The sequence below is a fragment of the Phragmites australis genome, chromosome 14, assembly GCF_958298935.1.
Source record: "Phragmites australis chromosome 14, lpPhrAust1.1, whole genome shotgun sequence".
In the NCBI taxonomy this organism is placed as follows: domain Eukaryota; kingdom Viridiplantae; phylum Streptophyta; class Magnoliopsida; order Poales; family Poaceae; genus Phragmites; species Phragmites australis.
Window position 1 is genome coordinate 22,009,015 of NC_084934.1, and position 23,183 is coordinate 22,032,197.

General features: G+C 46.7%; 1 protein-coding gene across 1 annotated transcript in view; it reads right to left on the reverse strand.

Annotated features, from left to right (window-relative positions):
- LOC133891059 (cysteine-rich receptor-like protein kinase 6) overlaps positions 1 to 23,183 on the reverse strand; it is a 71,098-nt gene that overhangs the window by 3,146 nt on the left and 44,769 nt on the right. The window lies entirely within an intron of this gene.

Here is a 23,183-nt window from a genome sequence, read left to right on the forward strand (position 1 = left end):
ATGACCCCTCAAAAGATCACAATTATCTGCTTGAATTGCTCCATAAATAATGTACCGTCGTTGAAGTTAATTGTTCAAATAATTATGATTTACACTTCATCATTCGCCAAAAAAAAAGGCTTAAACATCACTAATGATTTGCATTAATCACAACTAGCGAGGACTGACACTCCCATTCAGCTTGCCGTGGAAATGACGAAATCCACATGGTCAAAAAGTCATGGAAAGGTTAATTCTGCCGACAGCAGCGCGTGGACGGACCGCTGAAATCACTGTACGGCTGGACTGCACCATTTCTCTCAGGATCACTACAGAGTCCAGGGCACTTGAGAGCCGATCAGGTTGGGTCAACCATGGAGGGAAAAGAAGTCGCGGAAAGTGGCGTGGAGTTTCCATGATCGTGCGTCGTTCGGTGGTCGCCAGCGGCCCGGGGAAAACAACTGGCGACCAATTTGCAGCCGCGAGGAACGGGAGTGGACGCATCCTCGTGTAGTCAACTAGATCATGTCTAGTGTCTCCAGTAAAAAAAGGTTCGTTTAGGTTACGTCTCTCCCGTAAAAAAGGGGTTATTTTAGGTATGTCTCTCCTGTAAAAAAAGTGTTATTTTAGTTATGTACAGTTAACATGTTATAATTTTAATCTATCAATATTTTTATTTTTTATTGAACTTTTGAAAAGATATAACTAGATTTGTTTTGAAAAAGTAATTTTAAAATATTACATTTTTGTTATATTGTATATATATTTTTATATTAATAATTAGTGGTCAAAACAGTATCTTATTAACCATATCTATATTCAAACCATACCATTTGTTTTGCCAAAGGGAGTACTCTATATATCAAGTACTATTCCCTTCGGTTTTAAATACTTAACATTTTAACTAAGATTCAATTAAAATTTTAAAACGACCGTTAATAGCTTCTAAAATATTTACTTAAGAAATATAAGAATATAATATTATGTAAATATTTTTTAAGATAAATCTACACGTGTAATTTTTATGTTTTAAAAGTAAATATTTTAAAAATTATTGACTGTTAAAATTTTAAAAATTTGATCAGATCTCAATCAAAATATCAAGTATTTAAAATCGGAGGAAGTATATCATGGTAGAAGAGAGTAGCTTGGACGACATTGAAATTTGACTCTAGCGGCAGCGAGGGGTCAGTGACCACTAAGACTATCCTTAACCATTTTCCCTTCATTTCGTTTCCTTCCCAATTCCTTTCCCTGTTCTTATTCTCTTTATTTCTATCTATCTCAAACAGTTTTCATTCGAGGGGAATCGTGAAAGGAAAGTAGAGAGAACCCCGTCCTGAAGGGAATGACCTTGAGAATCCCTTCGTGACGGGAACCGTTAGACCATCTGCAACCATATTCCCTTCATTTCGTTCACTTTCCCGTTCCCATTTCTTTTATTTTCTCTCATCTCAAACAGCTTCTCTACGAGGGGAATCACGAAGGAAAATGAGAGAGAATCTCGTTTTGAAGGGGATGACCTTAAAAATCTCTTCGTGAAGGGAAATCGTTGAGCGTTGAAGAGAATGAAAATCCCTTCACAATACGAATTTAAGCCGTAAAGGGAAATACTTGAGCATGATCTTAAAGCGCTGAAAGTAACAAAAATCTAGTCGTGAAAAGATTCAAATCTTAAAAAAAAATCGTTAAAGATAGTCTAACAAATTAGTGCTACAGAGAGCGACACCCTACATGCAATGAATGTGTTCCAAATGATACCGCGACAAGGCGACTGGCATCGAGAATAGCATCGCAGAGACTAATCGGAGAATCTAGCTAGCGACCGTGTGGGGCAGCCACTCTAACTGAATAGCATGTGTAAATAGTGCATAATTTTAAGTAATGAACATGTGGAAATCGAGCCAACTTGCCATTATACAAGTATAAAATATACTTGGGATCCGTTTGGTTTTGCATTCCACAATAATCTGATATTGGCTTCAAAATTTTGAAATTTGGGTTGAATTTTCGTGGCCCAAATTTAAAAGGTTGGAAACTTTAGATTCTAAATATATATAAAAAATTATATTTTAATTTAAATTTGAGAACTTGAAGTTCAAACAAATAATGATTCGAAATATAGAATTTATGATCAAAATTTTATCAAGTTTGAAATAAATTATCCAAATTTAATTACTAAGATTCAATATTAATCCTTTGATGCTCTAGCAAAGTTTTGAATGGATCAAACCAAGACAAAACACAATGAAACACGAAATCAATCGAAAACTAAAACCGGACATGCAACAAGATGAATAACAAAAGAGAAATGAGAGATTATCAACATACCAACTTGCAAAACTTAATCTTTATTACTTAGATATATTCATGAGATGCCTCTTACAAGTATCTAAAAGATTCTTCACCAATTCCTAAAACCCTGCATGGATTTCTCCTTCTCTTTTTTCTCTCTGCCGTAAAACCGACGCCGCCGTCTGCTCTTCTGTCGCACGCCTCCTCACACAACAGCCTCTGTCTCCTTTTTATATTACCCAGCACCAACACCAGCCCCTGGGTCTTTTCCTATTCCATTACGAACAACAGCTGGCCACAACATTGCCTATACAATCACGTATGCATGCAACATGCAGCCGCCTTATTCTATTCGGTCAAGTCAACATCCTTGCCGTGTCCTAACACGGACACCATCCATGCCAGGTAAGCCACGTCCGGTTCACACATCACACTCCGTCGCGCGACCCACAACCGAGTCCGTCTCGTGCCCGCGCCCAACTCCGCCCCGCACGTGACTCCATAGGACTGGACTCTGTGACTCGCACGCACCGCCATCATGTCTGACCATCCACGGTTGCATCGTTCGTGCAACATCTCATCGTGATGTCATCTGGTTGCGCACGGCCTTACGTACATCAGATTTTACCATAACAATCTCATCGCATACATGTAATCTCGTCTTCACATATATTGTTTTTAATCTGAACATCTCGTATGATATCATTGATCACTAAAACCTTAATTCCTTCTTAAACCTGATTTTGATCTCCGTTACTAACCATGTTCACCCTCGAGACACACTTACACATGAAAAATTATGTACGAGCGCAAATTATTCTTAACTTGACTAAAAATAATTCCATACAACATCACTCGTATAAGTGTATTATATCCATACCAAAACCACAAATATGCTACCATAAACACATAAATCATTAATACTATGTGTAGGACTGATTACTAACTAAAAAAGGCAATTAGAGGGGACGAATGATTATAGAAGTGAAATTCAAATGTTAATTCATCCTAATAAAAAAATCCAAGTTAATCTCATATTCCATTTCTAGACACACTGTAGACACGTTACTAAAAATGATGTAGAACTAAATCTGTTGATTGATCTCAAATTTTAATAACAAGAAAAACTTACGGAGCTAACCTAATAAGACTCACGTCAATTAGATATCTAGATAAAGAGTTATGAACCTAAAAAGCAGACTGTAACATATGATTATAAATAATTTGATTAAACCCTAATTTTGTGATTAAGCAAGAATTACGAAAATTTAACCAATAAAACTTTTCAGAACTTTCACTAGATGCCCTAAGATGGTTTTGGATTGATCAAAACATGACAAATTACGTTAAACCAAAAGATCCATAAAAAACCAAAATCGGAAAGCAAAACGAAGAACGAGGATAAAAGAACCAAATCACCAACTCATTAACTTATGGAATTTGATCTTCATTGCATAGATGAGTTCACAAGATGTATCTCTGCAGCATCCTTATAAGGATTTTCACAAAATCCCAAAACCTAGATGGGTTACTCTCTTCTCCCTCTCTCTAGACAGACTTCTCTCAATTCTCTCTCTCTAGATCGAAGGCAGCCTCCTCAAGCATCTCTCTCTCTAAACCTAATCCTTAGACTCTCCTCTGGGTCTCGGTGCCTTCCCTGGCTATGACCCCTTCTTTTTATAGTCCCCTAAACCGATGGCTTGAAATCAAGAGATACAAGTCAAAACCGACTCAGATTGTGCCCAACAGTCAGACCGTGCCTCCTGGTGATAAGACCGCCAACTCACCTGCGGTCAGGCCGTCAGCCACAAACAAAACCTCTGCTCTAGCCAAGCAGTCTCTGGCAGTCAGAAAAAACGAACGGTAGTCAGACCGAACCGTGCCTCCTACGGTCCAACCGGTCTCCTGACAGTCAAACCGCCACCTGGTAGTCAGACTCCTGACATAGTTTGGCTAACACCTTCCATCTTCATCTTCTTCAATGGTCAGACCGCCATGCCATCGGTCAGGCCACAGACTCCACGCGCTCCTCTAATGCACGTTGCCTCCATGTGCATTGTTCTCTAGCTCGAACGGACCACATGACATCCTTGATCACTCGAACCTCAGTTCCTCCCTGAACCTAGCTTCGATCCCATCATCGACCACGTTCGCCCTCAAGCAACACATGTATATGAAAACACATACGAGCACAAGTTCTTCCCAACTTGACTCGAGATCAATCCATGCAACATCACTCACATGAGTATATTGCATTCATATCGAAACTATGACTATGCTACCATAAACGTATAAACCAACTATGCTATACTAGCATATCCAAGCAACATCTTAGCAACACATGCACATCACTCCTATGCTATTATGCTAAATCACTTTGGTTTACCAATTTCATCACTTAACCAATTTTTCATCACACATGATCTCACACTATGCTACTATGTACATATCCAAACACGCTACCACGAGCGTATCGGAGAAAATATTAGCAACACATCATCCTATGCAATTATGCTAAATCACTTTGCTATGCTAATTCATTATTAAATCAATTTTTCGTCACACATGATCTCACACAGCTGCTATATTCTCATGCTCACCATGGTGATTATAGGGGATCTAGATTTCACCCTGGGCATCGCCTTTCAAGCCAAGGTGTGGTCTCTCTCCTCCTTAAGGATGATGAAATGCATCTTTAAGATAAAAAAACTAACTTTATCCGCTACCATTGGATTTGCCTTCTCGTGATAGAGTAATGTATGAATTTTTATTCTCATTTTAATATGAAATGCAGCTATCAATTTGCATATTGGAGTCCGTGTATCGAGAATGTTATACATTTACAAACTCTGACCATTAACACTGGTATTCTGATTGTGATCACCAAACTGCTCAAAGCCTTGATCCTGCAGGCATGTCTTTCCACTATCATTTAGCAGCACTAGTAGACATACACATGCGACACGCACGAACACTTGTACAACTATGGTTTCTGAACAAGCGTAAGGCGGGACCATCCGAGGTCATGGCAATCGAGCAGACCGACCAATGATGCTAGTGCTTTGAGAAAAAGGACGGAAAGAAGGGCAGAGGCAACTACCTAATCCATCGTACAGACGCCCATGACCTGACTGAATGCAAGGTCGTGCTGGGCATCATTGACAAAGAGCTTGGGGAATGCAAACCCAAGCGCGGCAACGATGGTGAGGATGAGGCCAACCCCGACCAGTCAGTGCTAGGTTTCCAACAGGCTGACCACATGGTTCACCACATGTTTGGAGGCGCTGCAACGTATTCCTCGAACATGGAATACAAGGTGGTGGTCCGCGAAGTATAGGCAACCAGGCTAGACCCAAGTCCTCATCTGAAGTGGTCAGAGGTACCCCTCACCTTCAGCTAGGCAGACCACCCGGCATACGTCAAGCACACTGGTCGTTACCCCATCGTGGTTGAACCCACAATGCAGAACGTCCGATTGGGTCACGTACTGATCGATGGAGGGAGCTCCATCAACCTCCTCTTCGCTGACACGCTGGACAACCTGCAGACTCAGAAGAGTGTGTTGAGGCTATCTTCTCCCTTCTTTGGAATTACCCCCAACTCCTTGGCTAGACCATTGGGGCATGTCGAGCTACCCGTCACCTTCGGCTCTCCGAATAACTTTAGGACCAAGAGGTTCATGCTCGATGTGGCTGACTTCGGGACCGCTTATAACGCGATTTCGGGGAGACTTGCGATAGCCCAGTTCATGGCTGTTGCCCACTACGCATACCAGCAATCAGGATCCCTAGTCCGACAGGGGCCATCATTGTTCTTGGCAACGCAAAGACGGCCCTGCACTGCGACAAGAGGAGCCTCGACATGGTCGAGCTGACTCCCAGGTCATAGCCCGAGGATGCCGAAACCAGTGGTTGTCCGGTGAAAGTCCACGTCGTAGCCAACTCAGACGACAGGTTAAAGGCAATTTGCCTAAACGACGCCAATCCATCTAGTACGGTCTAGATAGGGGCCGACCTAGACCCCAAATAGGAACTCGCGATCATCACTTTCCTCCGAGTGAACGTGAACGTCTTCTCATGGAACCCGTCTGATATGCCCGGAGTCCCTAGGGACGTGATCGAGCACAAGTTATCTGTACGAATGAACGAGCGACCAGTAAAGTAGAAGGCGTGTCAGTTCTCCGCCGACTGAAGGGAAGCGCTTCGAGAAGAGGTCAACAAGCTCCTGGAAGCAGGCTTCATCTGTGAAGTACAGTATCCTAAATGGCTAGCTAACAGAGTCATGGTTTGGAAACACAACGGTAAGTAGAGGATGTGCGTCGACTTCACCGACCTCAACAAGGCATGCCCAAAATATCTTTTCCCTCTACCCTAGATTGACTAGCTTATTGACTCAATGGTTAGCAGTGATCTGATAAGCTTCTTAGATGCCCGCTCAGGGTACCATCAGATTAGCATGTGTAGGGAAGATGAGAAGAAGACTACTTTTGTAACACCCTTTGGGGTCTTTTGTTATATAAAAATGCCTATTGGCCTAAAAAGTGACAGTGCCACTTACCAATGTTGCATTCAGCTCATTCTCTGACCATAGCTCGGTAGAAATGTTGAGGCAAATGTTGATGATGTGGTCATGAAAAGTAGAACAAAGGATGACCTGGTCCGGGACCTCCTGGAAATGTTCGACAGCCTTTAGATGTACCGCATGAAATTAAACCCGAAGAAGTGCACATTTGGAGTCTCATTAGGGAAGTTGCTCTGATTCCTCGTATATGGTCGAGGAATAGAGGCGAACCCTAACAAGATTAGAGCCATAGACCAGATGAAATCCCCGACCAGGTTAAAAGAAGTCCAGAAACTAACAGGATGTGTGGCGGCCTTGAGTAGGCACATCTCGAGGCTAGAAGAAAAAGGGGCTGCCGCTCTTCAAGCTCCTGAAGAAAAATGACCACTTCTCGTGGACGCCAAATGCAGAGACGGCTTTCCAGGTGTTGGGATCGAAATCCCAGACAAGGTTAGCCTTCGGATACGGAGATATCGAAGGGCTCTCAGAGCGACACGTGTTGGAGGAGGAATAGTTTTTTGATACCTCTTCCGGGTACACTGTGGCCCTATTTATAGCCCGTACCCGGCAACCACAGGTACGGTTTACAAATTCTAACCCTCACCTGCTACATTCCCAGAATATCCGGGGGTATTATAGTACAAATGAGCATAATTACATAATTACAGCAGCATCCCGGGCGATCGAAATCGGGCCCACTGTCTCGAGGCGATTTCTGTCTCCGAAGGGCATCGAAGCATCCTCCACTCGGATGTCCGTCGAATAGCCTTCGTCCCTGGAGCGAAGGTCGCTTGCATCTTTGCCTGCTGCGAACGCTACGGACTGCGGGTCCGTACTTCGCCTGTTAGCCGAAGGTCTCCTTCGTCTTCGCCGGTATGGGAGATCGAAGGTGCGGGTGCACCTACACCCTTGGACTGACGTAGCTCTACAATCTTCGCCGCTTGCAGATGAAGTCCCTAGAACAAAACCACAACGGCAAGCACGCAGTATTTCCAGTAAACTTCGCGGTTCCCTCCGAAGTGGGGGGGGGGATCATCCCCAACAGTAGCCCCCTACTGGTAAGGTTTATCTTCGATAGGCTGAGCCTGTAGCCTGTGAGATATCTCAACGCCGTCCCCTTCGGCCTGTCGAAGTCTACTGGGGCCAATGCATGTCGTTGAGTATTATTGTTGTGTACAAGGAATTTTTTTTTGTTTTATTATTATCATTTAGTTATTTTTTTATAAATTACCAGACATCTCCTTGGTAACTGCTGAAAGGTATCCTCAGTAACCGCCTGCATTTAATGCTCTTGATGTATACCGAAGCATTGTTTTCGGCGGCGGTTCAATTTTTGACGCGGGCAGCTGTAACCGCCACCACCCTACACTATAAATATCACGCCACTATCAATATTTTTTACCACGCCTTTGCTAAAGCTGTCGCTCTCATACAAAGTCGCCTAAACTTTCTCGAGCCTTTCAGAGGAAGCCCCGGTTTTCAACTCTTCACGCAATCTGCTGTTTGAGTCAGTCTCTTTGGACCAGATGGTGCTGAAGCTTCGATCCTCTCGCCCGAAGACATACTGGATTGGGTAGTCCAAGGTGGACAACGAAGTGCTAGCTGGCGTTGTGAGGGAAGGGTTGATTAGCAATGTTTCGAAGGTCTGGCTTCCCGGTCGATAGGAGACACCGGAGCCTGCCGATGACGAAGCGGTTGTGTTTGTGCATTACTTCTGAGCGGGTCTTCGCCTCCTGTGCGATGACATGGTTATTAAAGTACTGAAATTATTTGAAGTCTATCTCCATCAATTGACCCCCAACGCAATAGTGAGGATGGGGCTCTTCGCCTAGGCAGCTCGTTCGGAAGGTGTGAAAGCATCCGCTAGGGCCTTTGCTGCCGCACACCGACTACATTATCAACCCAAACTAGTTTTCGCTCACGGAGTTCAGAGCGAAGCTCACTACGGGTGCTTGAATTTCGTGTATTGTGCTGGGCTAACAAATGGCCGAGTGACTGGACCCAATGGTGGTTCTACCACAAGGTGGACACCGAAGAATTTCTCATATCAAAATGTGAAGAGGTTAAGGGAAACTGTGCACCGGATGTGCGATTGAAGTCGTTGCAACAGCCGTCTCTTGAGGCCTTCACCAGATGCACGAAATATCTTTCAACTCGCAACCTGGTGGAGGAGTTCGTAGCTGCTGGGGTTTGGCCCCTCAGCCGGGATTGGACTATTCTGGAATTCAGGGAAAAAGGGCCGAGGGGCTTTGCCGGCCCCACCTTGCTGTGCATGGCTTCGCAGGTACTCGCTTACCCGTAGTCACTCATATATATTTTATGTCTTGGTCCTTGCTTAACAGTTTTGATATTTTTCCAGATTTGTCGGTGGCCGAAGTAGAGGCCAGAGCTGTGATGCTGGTCGGCAAGTTTACACCAGGTGAAGCACAGCTGTGCGCCGAACAAGGCCTCATTCGAAGACTGAATAGAGTGTTTGAATATCGAGGCCTATCCTATCTTGAACGGCCGAAGGTCGCCACCGTATTTCAGGGTGGCAGGGAAGGTTCTCCGGCAGCGGATGCTAGCGAAGAGGCCGGCGGTGGCTCTTCAACGAAAAGGAAACACCCTGAGCAATCGCCGAAGGGAGGTTGGACAAAGAAGGCTCTTGCCCTCCGGAAGAGGCCACGCGAAGCTGCACCCGAAGTTGCCCATGCAGAAACATCTCCGGAGGGTTCCGCTGCGTCGCGCGATATGCCCCGGCGGGAAACTCCCGAAGGCACCTAGGAGGGCCAGGCTTCAAAGTCACTGTTCTGCTCCCGCGTTGATCTTCCAATATTGATCCTGAGCGATGATGAAGAGTTGACAGAGGCGGGAACGGCACCTGAGGCCACCACTCGGGAGCCCAAAGCCGAGGGTACCGATAACGTTGAAGTGGTGGCATACTCTTCGCCTTCTTCGCCTTCGAGCTCATCCTCTGGGACCGAGACATCGACACCAAGTGCACCCCGCTGTGGCGGAAAGGGATTGATGGGCGTCGGCGGGCTGCTTGACACGAATGCCATAGCGCCTGAGGCGTTTAAGCCTGCCTCTTTTGAACCGAGTGCCGCGGAGGTTGATGACGCGAAGAAGATTTTTGGCACCTTCGTCCTCCCCGAGCTTGAAATCCCTCTCAGCCAAAAGCCCGCTAATGAGCTGCTCGATGCCTCCGATGTGGTCATTGCGAAGGTATACTGTTATTTTCTGATATTATTGTACTTAGTATTTTGCTGACTTGTGTGCGACATTCCAGGCTTCGCTTCTATCGCGGGCTCAGCGCAAGCAAGCTAAGAAATCCGAAGCCCGGGCTCGGAGTGCACACGCACAGATTGATATGTTGCAAAAGCGGGCCGAAAAAGCTAAAGGCCAAAAACGCGAGTTATCACGTCGAGCTAGGGATGCTGAATCGCGCCTGGAACAGCTTGAAAAAGAGCTCAACACCCTTCGCTCGGAGAAGCAAATTGCCGAAGACAAAGTGAACTGCCTGCACCAAAACCTGCAGTCTTCCGAGGCGCAAGTGTGCGACCTGCAGGCACTTTGTGCATTGGAGAAAACAAGGGCGCAATGGCTGCAATCCGAATTGAGTGAGATGAAGGCTTTTTTTGAGGATGCTCTTAATGTGATTGGGGAGCTCGAGCTGAAGGCAGTTGCTGCATGCGAAGCCATCAGCCATACCTTCGAAGGTATTGGTGCCTCGGCGACTCCCCCAACAATAGATCTTGTCGGGCTGGGGGGACTCATAGGTTGGATCAACAAAACCAACGGAAGCTTTCTGCCTGCTGCTCAACTTTATGGCGACTTCTGCGCGATGGTTGCTGCCCGAAGTCTCGTGCAGTCTATTGAGATGACGGGCTGTGACCATCATACTGCTCTTCAGAAGCTCTCCTTCCAGTATACGATGGACTTGTCGACTTTGGCCGTTATGAAGCCATTGAAGAGCACCGCTCGATCATTTACCACCAACTTCTGGTGCAAGCACGGTCACGAGCTCGCTCTTCGAGAAGCGGAGATGAACCGGCAACGGGTACGTTGCTCTCCATATTCTGTTATCTGGTCGAAGCTCATAAATAAATTATTTGTAATCAAATATCTTTTTTCCAGGCCAAGGTGAGGGATGATCCCTCGTCCAAAGCAACAACCACAACGGCCGAAGATACTGGAAAGGTGGGCTAATTCTGCGCGAAGTGTCGTTTTGTTTTTGGTTTCGCTTTTGTGATTTTGGCAATGTAACACATTGGTGGCGTAATATATCTTATATTTGCTTCGAAGTGTTTTTGACTTGTTGCGCTCCCTGCGCAGGTCCTTCCTTCGAACACTACACAGGTAGCCGAAGAGGCTATCCCCCTGATAATGATGAGGGACAATTTTTATGTGTCTTGGTCTTGCTGGGAATCTTTTCACCGTCGTCATGCCGGTATTGAGTTGGAGCGGTATTGACATGCGAAGTGTAAATCGTATGACGATATGAATGCTAGGACGAAAGCGTTTTGGAAATCCATTAGCCCTTCAGTGCTAGCTAATCACCGAGCTGAACGCGATCTGCGCCATACGGCGAGAGGAGACGTCGAAGGTCTGTCTGTGCTCCTTAAGCTGAAGGTTGAGCCTCAAGACAAAGAGTCCCTTCTGTGCCGGCCGCAACTTTTCTATCGTCGTGGCCCTTCTTTGCAAGTAGTAGAACACGACGGCGGTGAAGATAATCTTTGAGCATCTCCATCGTATTCGACTCATGTTGGGGCCCCACTGGCCCCAATGATGCGTTTTCACGCCAGGGAAGGCGTTGCTTTTCAATTTGCTTTCGGCCGTTGGTATAAGGATTTTGTTGATCCAGGTATTGATCGCTCTGCGGAATAAATTTTGTATTTACATTATCACTTGTTTTCTTTTGTTGCACTTCGGCGGCATCACGCCCAAAGCGGCATTTGCGATTTGAGACATTTCCAAATCTTATGGAGGGGTAGTGCTTCGGGCACGACGTACCGAGCAATGCCATCCCCCCGATTTTTGCCCTAGTTCCTGCGATTGCATAGTATTTTTTTAAACGCCGTCCCCCCCGATTTTTAGTCGCAGGTAACTTCGGCTTGTAGAGATTTATGCTATTGATCGAACGATTTTGCGTTAGTCGTTTGTTCCGCCTTTTGTTAGGTTGGACGACTCTGTGACTTATCTTTCGAAGGTTTGCTTTTCCTTCGGTGTAGGGGTAGGCACTCTTAGCCTCCGACTTCCGTCCGAAGTGCGCCGCCTTTTTTAGGTCAAGCGACACTTCGGTTTTTCTTCTGAAGGTTTGTTTTTCCTTCGGTGCGGGGGCAGGCACTCTTAGCCCCCGACTTTTGCTTGAAGTGCGCCGCCTTTTCGTAGGTCAAGCAACAGTTCGGTTTTTCTTTCGAAGGTTTTTTTCCTTTGGTGCGGGGGCAGGCACTCTTAGCCCCTGACTTTTGCTTGAAGTGCGCTGCCTTTTCGTAGGTCATGCGATACTTCGGTTTTTCTTCCGAAGGTTTGCTTTTCCTTCGGTGCGGGGGTAGGCACTCTTAGGCCCCCACTTTTGCTCGAAGTGCACCGCCTTTTCGTAGGTCAAGTGACACTTTGGTTTTTCTTCTGAAGGTTTGTTTTTCCTTCGGTGCGGGGGCAGGCACTCTTAGCCCCCGGATGGTTTTTGTACTCCTGTTCTCTTTTTTGTTTTGTTTTTTTAAAGGTCGAAAGTGTACGTCTTTTTGCTTACACTTCGCACCACCCTCGCGTCATCGATTGGTGCGCTAATCCACCCCTAGGTTGGCGCACTTCGACGATAAACTACTAGTACTCGAGACAAGCAGTATTTTTTGGGGGTACTACTATATCAATGTTTACATGGGTTCCTGCCTCGTTAAAAACCTCACCCCCTAACGAAGGGGTCCCCCTATGAGGAAAAGAGTGCAGTTCCCTTACAAATTGATTACAAGAAATATTGTGAAAGAAAAATTACATAGAAGTCTTCGACTTGGCCGCCGACTTTCAAGCGTAGAACTTGCGAAGATTGTTTGCGTTCCAGGTGTGTGGAAGCTCCTCACCTTCCATATTAGCTAGATGATATGAGCCAGGTCTTAACGATCTTTTGACTAAGAAAAGACCATCCCATTTACTCTGAAGTTTTCCCACCGATGTTGTTGTACTGAATCTTCGCAGCATCAGATCTCCAGGGGCGAAGGTTTTTTCGGATATATTCTTATCTCTCCATTTTCTTGTCTCCTATTGATACTTGGCCAGATTTTCGGCGGCTTGCAATCTTACTTCTTCAAGAGCATCCTTCGATGATAACTCTTCGCCTTGCTCTGGTTCGTTTCCGACCCTGAATGATTTGGTTTTTCTTTCCTCTGGGGTCATGGCCTCTTCGCCGAAGAGGAGGCGAAATGGCGTGTACCCGGTCGGTCTTGCAACCGTTGTTCTTAATGACCATAGCACCTTGGGCAACTCTTCGACCCATTTCCCTTTTGGCAACTCCTGAAGACTCTTCGCGACACCAGCGAAGATGATGCCATTCGCTCTCTCAACTGCCCCACTAGATTGTGGGTGGTATACAGATGCAAAAATTACTTTTATCCCCAGGCTATTGCAAAAATCCCTGAAACCGGCACTATCGAATTGAGTGCCATTGTCCACGGTTACTTCGCTTGGGACTCCGAAGCGGCATACGATATTATGCCATAGGAATTTCTGTATGTTTCTTGATGTTATGCTTACGAGTGGCATTGCCTCCACCCATTTTGAGAAGTACTCTACCGCAACTATAGCATATCGCAAATTTCCTGAGGCTGGTGGCAACTGGCCAACAACGTCGATTCCCCACCGCCTTAGTGGCCAAATCGGCGGAATGAGCTGTGTCTTTGTTGTGGGTCTGTTTGACCCCTTCGGCCAGAACTAACATTGATGACAACTTCGGACCATTTGATCTGCATCGTTTATAGCCGTCGGCCAATAGAAGCCCTGCCTATATGCTTTTCCGACTAGAGCCCTTGTGCCGACATGAGAACCTCACAACCCGTTGTGAATTCTTTTAACAGGTTCTGTCCTTCTTTCTGGGATATGCATCGCAAGAACGGTGCACAGACCCTGGCCTTGTACAAATTACTTCCCATAACTTTGTAGTTTCTGGCTCTCTGGGCCATGCGCTTTTCCCAGACATGATCTTCGATGTTTCTCTGACCACGAAGATAAGCCAGTATTGGAGAACGCCAGTCTTCGCTTTCGATTGTCGCAACGGGACGTGTTTGGTTCAAAGTGTCTTCAGGGGCTGGTTCACTCAGCTTCTGATAGAAAACGTCTGAAGGCATAGGCAGGTTCTGCGAAGCCGCTTTTGCTAGCTCATCTGCTTCGAAGTTATCATTTCTTGATATACTCTTGATTGTGAATCCCAGGAAGTATTTTTCCATTCTTTGCACCGCTGTTCTGTACTTAATCAGCTCTATTTCTTTTGCCTGGAATGTCTTGTCAATTTGACTTGCTATGACCTTCGAGTCTGTCTTAACCAGCACTCTCCGGGCGCCCAAACCCTTCGCCTTGCAAAGTGCCAGGAGGACTGCTTCGTACTTCGCCGTATTGTTTGTAGAGCGGAACTCTAATATGGCGGCATATCTTAGCTTTGTCCCCGAAGGTGAGAATAATATTGTTGCTGAAACTCCTGCTCCCGTAGCTCCGTCGCAATATGCAGTCCAGACAGGTTCTGGCGGTTCATCATCCGGGGCTTCGGTAAAGGGCGTCCATTCCGCCACGAAGTTTGCCAATGCTTGCGATTTCAATGATGTTCTTGCCACAAAAACAATCATGAATGGAGCGACCTCCGTGGCCCACTTCGCTATTCTTCCAATGGCTTCTTTGTTTTCGAACATGTCGCAAAGGGGCAAGGAAGTTGGTACTGTAATCCTGTGAGACGTGAAGTAGTGGCGAAGCTTGCGGGATGCCATTACTAGTGCATACGCTACTTTTTCCAACTCTGTGTACGACTTTTTTGGGCCTGCTAGAGCTTCCGATACATAATATATTGGTACTTGGCGCAGTTTGTTATCTTCGGGTTTTTCCTGCACAAGTACAACGCTGACTGCCGAAGGGGATGCCGCTATGTATAACAACAAATCCGTGCCTGGATCCGGGCTGGTTAGTGTTGTACGCTTCGTCAGGTAGGTTTTTAACTCATCGAAGGCTGCTTGTTGCTTCGCATCCCATTTGAAAGGGTTGGAGCTTTTTAACACTTTGAAGAATGGTAAACTTCGCTCTGCAGATTTTGCAATGAACCTGTTCAATGCCACCAATCTTCCTGCCAAGTGTTGAGCTTGCTTTCTATTCTGTGGGGGTTTCATATCTAAAATTGCCTGTATCTTCTAAGGTTCCACTTCGATGCCTCGCTTCGACACCAAAAACCCTAGTAGTCCTCTGGATTGTACTCCGAAGACGCATTTCTCTGGGTTCAACCTTAACCCTTCTTTTCGCAGGCTTTTGAAGGTTTCCCGTAGATCTTCGAGATGTTAGCTCATTTGGTACTCTTGACCACTATGTCATCAACATAGGCCAAGACATTTCATCCTAGCTGTGATCTTATTATTGTCTGCACCAACCTGGTGAAGATTGCGCCAGCGTTTTGGAGTCCAAAGGGCATCCTCATGAAGCAGTATATGCCGAAGGAGGTTCTGAAACTTGTCTTGTCCTCGTCCTCCTTCGCCTTCCATATCTGGTGGTACCCTGCGTATGCATCTAGGAAGCTTAACATCTCGCAACCAGTCGTGGAGTCTACCAGCTGATCAATTCTAGGCAATGGGAAGTCGTCCTTGGGACAAGCTTTGTTTAAGTCTGTGAAGTCGATGCACATTCTCCATTTTCCGTTGCTTTTCCTTACTAACACTGGGTTAGCCAGCCACTCTGAGTGCATTACTTCGCGTATGACTCCAGCATCAAGCAGTTTTTCCATTTCAACCTTCGCTGCTTCTTCTCTTTCACTTGAAGCTTTCCTAAGCTTCTGCTTCCTTGGCTTTGCTTTAGGGTCCACATTTAGGTTGTGCTGAATGATTTCCCGACTTACTCCTTGTAGGTCCTTAGGAGACCAAGCGATAACATTGCCGTTACTGAAAGTGCCTAGAGGGGGGGGGGGGGGTGAATTGGCTTTTCTGAAAATTAAAACTAAAGACAGCGGATTAAAACTGCCGGATATTCCGGTGAAGTCCGGATACTCCGGTATGGTCCGGAGGATCCGGTCTAGTCCGGAGTCTCCAGCCTAACAGGGATTTTCAGAATAAATGTGAACTAAGATAACAGCTAGAGTCTAAGAATTACACTAGGTCTACTAGATATCACAAAGCTAGAATAACACTTAATACTAGCAAGATTGTCACTAAAGCAATTTAAATGACAAGTTACCAAATTCACACGATAAAGTAAATTGCGCAAATAAGAACACGTGAATTTATCCCGGAGTTCAGCCACCTCACAAAGAAGTGCCTACGTCTCCGTTGAGGAGCTCACAAAGAGCCGGGTCTTCTCCAACCATATCCTCTTCTAGCGACCACCAAGATCAAGCTAGAAATTCTTACTCAATATGAAGATGCTTACAAACTTCCCGAGGCACACCACAAGTTTTGGGTGCTCTTCGGGCGACTCCTTTCCTTCTAGAAGCCCAAAGCTTCAAGAGAGATGATTGCAGTAGATGCTCGATGAAGAACTCAATGCTCAAGTGGCTTGAACCCTCTCCAAACACACACTCTCAAATTTGTGCAAACTTTGCTCTAAAGGTGATCCGAGGGGCTTTGAATGCTCTTAAAGTGCTCAAGAGGTCTCAAGTTTACCAGCCACAGCAAGCTCTAAATGCTATGGAGAGAGGGTGCATTTATAGCACTCTCTCACAGACTAGCCGTTACTGTTTTTGTCAGAGCTTACCGGAGTATCCGGTGTACACCGGAGTCTCCGGTCCTAAATCCAAAAACGGCGTCAGAACGGTCACCGAACGTGTCAGAACTAGCCGTTACAGTTCTGTTTAATTACCGGAGTCTTCGGTGAACACCGGAGTCTCCGGTCCGTACAGACTTTCCAAAAAGACTAAGTCCGGAGACTAGCCGGACCCTCCGGCATCTCCAGGTACCGGAGTATCCGGTGAACACCGGAGACTCCGATCTTTCTTTTCTTTTATCAAAAAGATTAAATGCTAACCGAAAGTCTCTGCCGGAGTCTACCTCGGAGACTCCGGCTGAACACTGAACATTTTACTGGAGTATCCGGTGTACACCGGAGACTCCGGTCTTTTTTCCAAAAAGAATAACCCGTAACCGAGACTCTCTACCGGAGGCTACCTCGGAGACTCCGGCCGAACACTGAGTATCGGAGTATCCGGTGAACACCGGAGACTCCGGACTCAGTTAAGATTTTCAGAAAGAATTTTGTGTCCGTGAGTGAATGTGTCTCTCAACTGGGTGGTTTTAAAGGATCTCTTGAGCATTGAGACACTAACAAAGCAATCAAATCCATCCTTCTAAAAATATGTCTATCCAGACTCAATTTCAAAAATAAAATGAATGTAAACCCTATCTAGTACATTTCGTTGATTCTTCATTTGTTTCGGCGGGCGTCAAACATCATTTATCTTTACAACTAATGCTTAAACCTGTTCAACACTCGAAAAGCATGTTAGTTCTTTAGTCGTTTTGTCATCAATAAGCCAAAACCCACTTAGGGGCCTAGATGAACTTTCAGTTACCGCAGAGGAACATTATAAGTTGCTGTTGGTCCTCCGCCGGAGCCTTCGCTCCTATAGTGACTTTTTTTATCTTGTTTTTCTTGATGTAGCTGCACTATTCTGGTCGCTCCTTCTGGTGCAGCCTTCGCTGCCTTGCCTATTTTCGACTGGTTGCAACTTTCTTCCCGATCCATCGAAGGGTCTACTATCATGTGGACATTTTGTCTTCCTGGAGCTATTCCCACTTTGATTCGTCTGGCCACTTACTGGTCTCCCAACACCTTTATGACTCCTTCCGGGCCAGGCTTCTTCATGCACAAGTATGCATGGTGCGGTATTGCTCCAAATGTATTGAGGACTCCCCTTCCAAATATCGTATTGTATGGGTAATCAATGTCCACCACATCGAATGTAATGTATTCTGTGCGGAAATTCATCTCTTCACCAAACGACACTGGGATTGTTATTTTTCCCAGAGCGTTGATTGTGTTTCCGCCGAAGCCTAGCAACGGTGATCCAGCTTACTTTTAGTCACTTCGTCGCAGCCCCATTTTGTCGAAGGCATCAGCGAAGATGATGTCCGCTGAGCTTCCTCCGTTGATCAAGATCCTGTGTACTTCATTTCTCGAGATGTTTGCTATAATGACGAAGGCATCTGTGTGTGGATAGTCTAAGACCCTCATATCCTCTTGCGAGAATGTAATGGGAATGTTTGACCATCTTGAATTAATGTACATTGGTCCCACTTCGACGTGGTTGACCCTTTGCACATATTCTTTTTGTTGTCTCTTAGATTCTGTCTGCTGGTTAGATCCCCCTGAGATGACCAACACCACGTTGTACCCACGATTTATCGTGTTAACTAATTTGCTGCTTTCTGGTGGTGCTTCGATCGCGGGTCTTGGTGGTGGCAGAGGTAGCTCCCCCTGGAGGTTCATTTGCCTAGTTTGATCAAACTGAGCTGAAGTTGCAGGTGTATACTGCGGTGCAAGAATTTGTTGCCATTGGTTCGCAAATGCCATGTTCTGATTGTGGTTCTGCCACCCTTCGCTTCTTCCGAAACTTGCTGCATGGTGCACTGTCCTTGCGTGATCAAGAGACTGCTTCGCCAAGCTCTCTTTCGTAGCCACGACCTGCGGGAACTGTTTGGTCCGGTGGCCGGCTCCTTCGCCATGCAGTTCGCAGTAAAATGTTGTTGGGTCCTGCGGAACCCGTCCTCCTCAGCCTCCGTGGCCTCTTCCTCTACCGGTTTGGCCTCCCCTATTGGCCACACTGTAAGCTTCGCCTGCTCCTTGAGTGGCTTCGAGCGGGCTGGGATTAATCTGATTGACTTCTTTTTGCCTTGGATAGTCAGAACCTTCGGGCTTTCTTGGATGGTGCAATCTATCTCTAAGATTGCTTTTACCTGCCTCTCTAGCTGGTGCATGTGGTTTTATTTTGGAAGCTGCCATTTCGGTTTTCCTTCGGATATGATCGAGCTCAGATCTTGAGTACTCTTCCATCTTGTTGAGCAGCTCTTGCATGCTTCCGGGTCTTTTTCTCGTGAAGTTTCTTGCTAATAGCCTGCCCCTGATTGTATCTTCGCTCAGCCCCTTCGCTTGACAACATATGTGTACGAAGCGGCGCATGTAGCTCTGCAAGGTTTCTGTTGATTGCTGTTTCAGCGTCAAGAGGTCGGTTGCAGTGATTTTGTCTGCCCGATTCCCATGGAAGTTGCTGTACAGTGCCCTACGCAATTGCTCCCATGAATATATGGATCCCGGGGGCAACACGGAGTACCAGGATCTTGCTATCCCTTTTATGGCCAATAGGAAGGCCTTCGCCAAGGTTGTACCATCCCCTCCGGCAGACTCCACAACTGCTTCGAAACTCATTACGAATTCCCTTGGGTCTGACTCTCCATCAAACATAACCACTCTGGGCATCTTGAACCCTGGCGGCCATGGCTTATTTTGCAAATCCATGGCCAATGGGGACTCCGGGTCAGCCGTGGATGACCTTCGCCGAAGCTCCTGCGAAGCTCGTACCATGTCTCCCGGCAGCGTTGGCCGGCGAGACATGCCTTCCGCTTGGTGGAGAATATCGATTTCCTCCTGGATTTTCTCCAATGTTTCCCTAGCTTCATCCGCCCGCCTGCGGTACTCTGCGGCTTTCCGACTTGCTGCTAGGCCATCCAACATGCGCTTCTTCTGCGCTATCTGCCTTTCCAACTCTTCGGCTTCTAGCCTTGCTGTTCTTTCTTCATTTGTTTCTTCCTCGTTCTCAAACTCTGCGAAGTCATCAAGGTCGTCCCATTCTTCATTTCGCACCCGTTCACCTTCTTTTTTCGGAGGCTCGAAGTGCGTGCGATCTGTTGGTTCCATGACCCACATTTGCTCTACGTTAACTCGGACTGCTTCGCCCTACCGGCCATCATTGGGTCCTTGTGGTGCTATTTCAACTTCGCAATGTTGTTCTCGTCCGCCCGACGTTCCTCTGGCCGAAAGGTTACTTGATCTTGGTATGGCCGAAGGGGGTCTTTCGGCCGAAGGCCCAACTACGGCTGGAGGTTCCGGCAACGCTTCCACTGTTCTGGCTGGCTTTGATTTCTTCTTGGGTGGCATGTCTTCGTGGGTTTGATCCCCGTGGACGCCGCCAACTGTTGGGATCAAAAACCCAGACACGGTGAGCCTTCAGATATGAAGATATCAAAGGGCTCTCAGAGCGACACGTGTTAGAGGAGGAACAGTTTTTCAATACCTCTTCTGGGTGGCCCTATTTATAGCTCGTACCTGGCAACCATAGGTGCGGTTTAAAAATCCTACCCCCTCACCTGCTACATTCCCAGAATATCCGGGGGCATTATGGTACAAATGAGCATAATTACATAATTACAGCAGTATCCCGGGTGACCGAAATCGGGCCCACTGCCTCGAGGCGATTCCTGTCTCCGAAGGGCATCAAAGCCTCCTCCACTCAGATGTCCGTCGGATAGCCTTCGTCCCTAGAGCGAAGGTCGGCTTGCATCTTCGCCCGCTGTGAACACTGCGGACTGCGGGTCCGGACTTCGCCCGCCAGCGGAAGGTCTCCTTTGTCTTCGCCGGTATGGGAGATCGAAGGTGTGGGCGCGCCTACACCCTTCGACCGACGTAGCTCTATGATCTTTGCTGCTTGCAGATGAAGTCCCTAGAACAAAACCACAACAGCAAGCATGCAGTATTTCCAGTAGACTTCGCGGTTCCCTCCGAAGTGGGGGGGGGGGGGGGCAAGAGATCATCCCCAACACCAGGAACTTAAAAGGTACCTCTCTTCCCCTCCTGTACTAACCGCTCCTCGGCTAGACGAGGAGCTCTTGCTATATGTTGCAGCTACCCCATAGGACGCGAGCATGGTCCTGGTCATCGAACAGGAAGGATCTCAACGACTAGTGTACTATGTCAGCAAGGTCCTACACGATGCAAAAGCTCGATACCTACATGCCCAGAAGCTGCTATATGCCATATTGATGGCCTCTCACAAACTCAGACACTACTTTCAGGCCCACAAAATCAAGGTAATCTCCTCTCTTCCCATTAGAGAAATTCTCCATAATAGGGACACTGTTGGAAGAACATCAAAGTGGGTAGTCGAGCTCAGGGAGTTCGATATTCAGTTCATTCCCCGAACGGCTATCAAGTCCCAAGCGTTGACCGCTTTTGTGGCCGAGTGGTTGTCCTTTGAGTCCGAATAGGAACAGCAACCAAAGACAGACAAACACTGGACCATGCACTTTGATTGATCATTCATGTTGCAGGGAGTGGGGGCAGGAGTGGTCCTGACCTCACCGATCGGCGACATCCTCAGGTATGTAGTTTAATTATGTTTTCTGACCACTAACAATATTGCAGAATACTAGGGCCTCTTGTCCGGGATGCGAGGAGCTTCCACACTTGGGATAAAATGACTGTTAGCGATAGGGGACTCACTACTGGTCGTAAACCAAGTGCAAATGGAATTTCAGTGCTCTGAACTGATAATGGTGACATACCTCACAGAAGTGAGGAGACTAGAGTGACGCTTTATCAGTTTTGAGGTCAAGCATGTCCTCGTAAGGACAACTTTCTAACTGATGAGCTGGCCCATCTAACTTCTTCTCACAAACCTATACTGGTCAGAGTTTTTGAAGAAAGACTCACATGATCATCCACCGCTACCCCAATGGTCACGTGCGAAGGGGATGCTAAGCTTAAAAATGGAGCACCAGAGGCAACACGTTTGGAGGCAACGCCTCCTTCGGTGACGTCGACCTCGGGTGGCCATCATGTGGTTGCCTTGCTTGATTCGGGTACGATCTGGACGGATCAGATCTTAGACTACCTTCAGAATCGAGCAGTACCTGAAGATGATGCGTCAGCAAAAAGGGTTGTGCAGTAAGCCCGCAGATACTCCCTAGTAGAGGGACACCTTTACCGTTTAGGGAGCAATGACCTTTTACTGAAATACATCACTCAGGAAAAGGGGAGCACAGCACTCTCTGATATCCATGGAGGCATATGTGATAGCCACGCTTCATACTACACTCTGGTCGGAAAAGCATTCCGGCAAGGATTTTATTGGACCACAGCCCTCCAGGATGCTCCTGAGCTAGTGAAACTATGCAAGTCATGTCAGTACCATGACCAACATACCAACCTACCTGCCCAAGCACTACAAACCATACCACTACCTTGGCTTTTCGCTGTCTGGGGCTCAATATTGTGGGACCGTTCCCTAAAGCCCCATGAGGTTTTGAATTCCTGTTCGTGGCAATCGATAAATTCACTAAGTGGATCGAGGCCGAGCCTGTCAGGAAGATCACCACCACAGCTACGCTCAACTTCATACGAGGGTTGGTAGTGCGGTTTGGCAGTCTAAATTGTATAATTACGAACAACGGGACTCGGTTCACTAGTAGTTCTTTCTGAGGCTACTGTGAAGAGATCGGAACCAAAATTTGTTATGCGTCAATAGCACACCTCCAAAGCAACGGACAAGATGAGAGGGCAAATGGGATGATACTGCAAGGGATTAAGACCCGGGTCTTTGACCGGCTTAAGAGCTAATCAAGACGCTGGATGGACGAACTACCCACAATACTCTAGTCATTGAGAACGACTCCCAGCAGGGCTATGCCCAAAACCCCTTTCTTCCTGGTATTTGGTGCAGAGGCAATGCTCCCCTCTGAAATCGCCCATCAGTCTTCTCGAGTGACCAACTACTCGGATGGCAATCAGGTGGCATGACGAGAGAATGATATAAACCTGATCAAAGAATTTCGCGATCATACTCTAATTAGAGCAGCCCGATATCAGCAAAGCCTTAGACGCTACAACAACCACAAGGTGCGAGAACGGACACTGATCGTAGGTGACCTCGTCCTTAGGAAAGCCCAGAATAAGGAAGGCCAAAATAAGCTCTCCCCCAAGTGTGAGGAACCCTACAAGGTGTTGGCATCACCTGACCTGGTACGGTCAGGTTAGCCATGGAGGACGACTATGAATTGCACAACTCTTGGAACATAGCCCAATTGCGCAAGTTCTATGTCTGGGGCTACTCGAAGATAGGTCTGTTTTCCTGTTTTGCAGAGTCTTTCAGATGAGCATGGAACATGGCTAGTAAGTTTTTCAATTCAATAAACCAAACTCTCTAT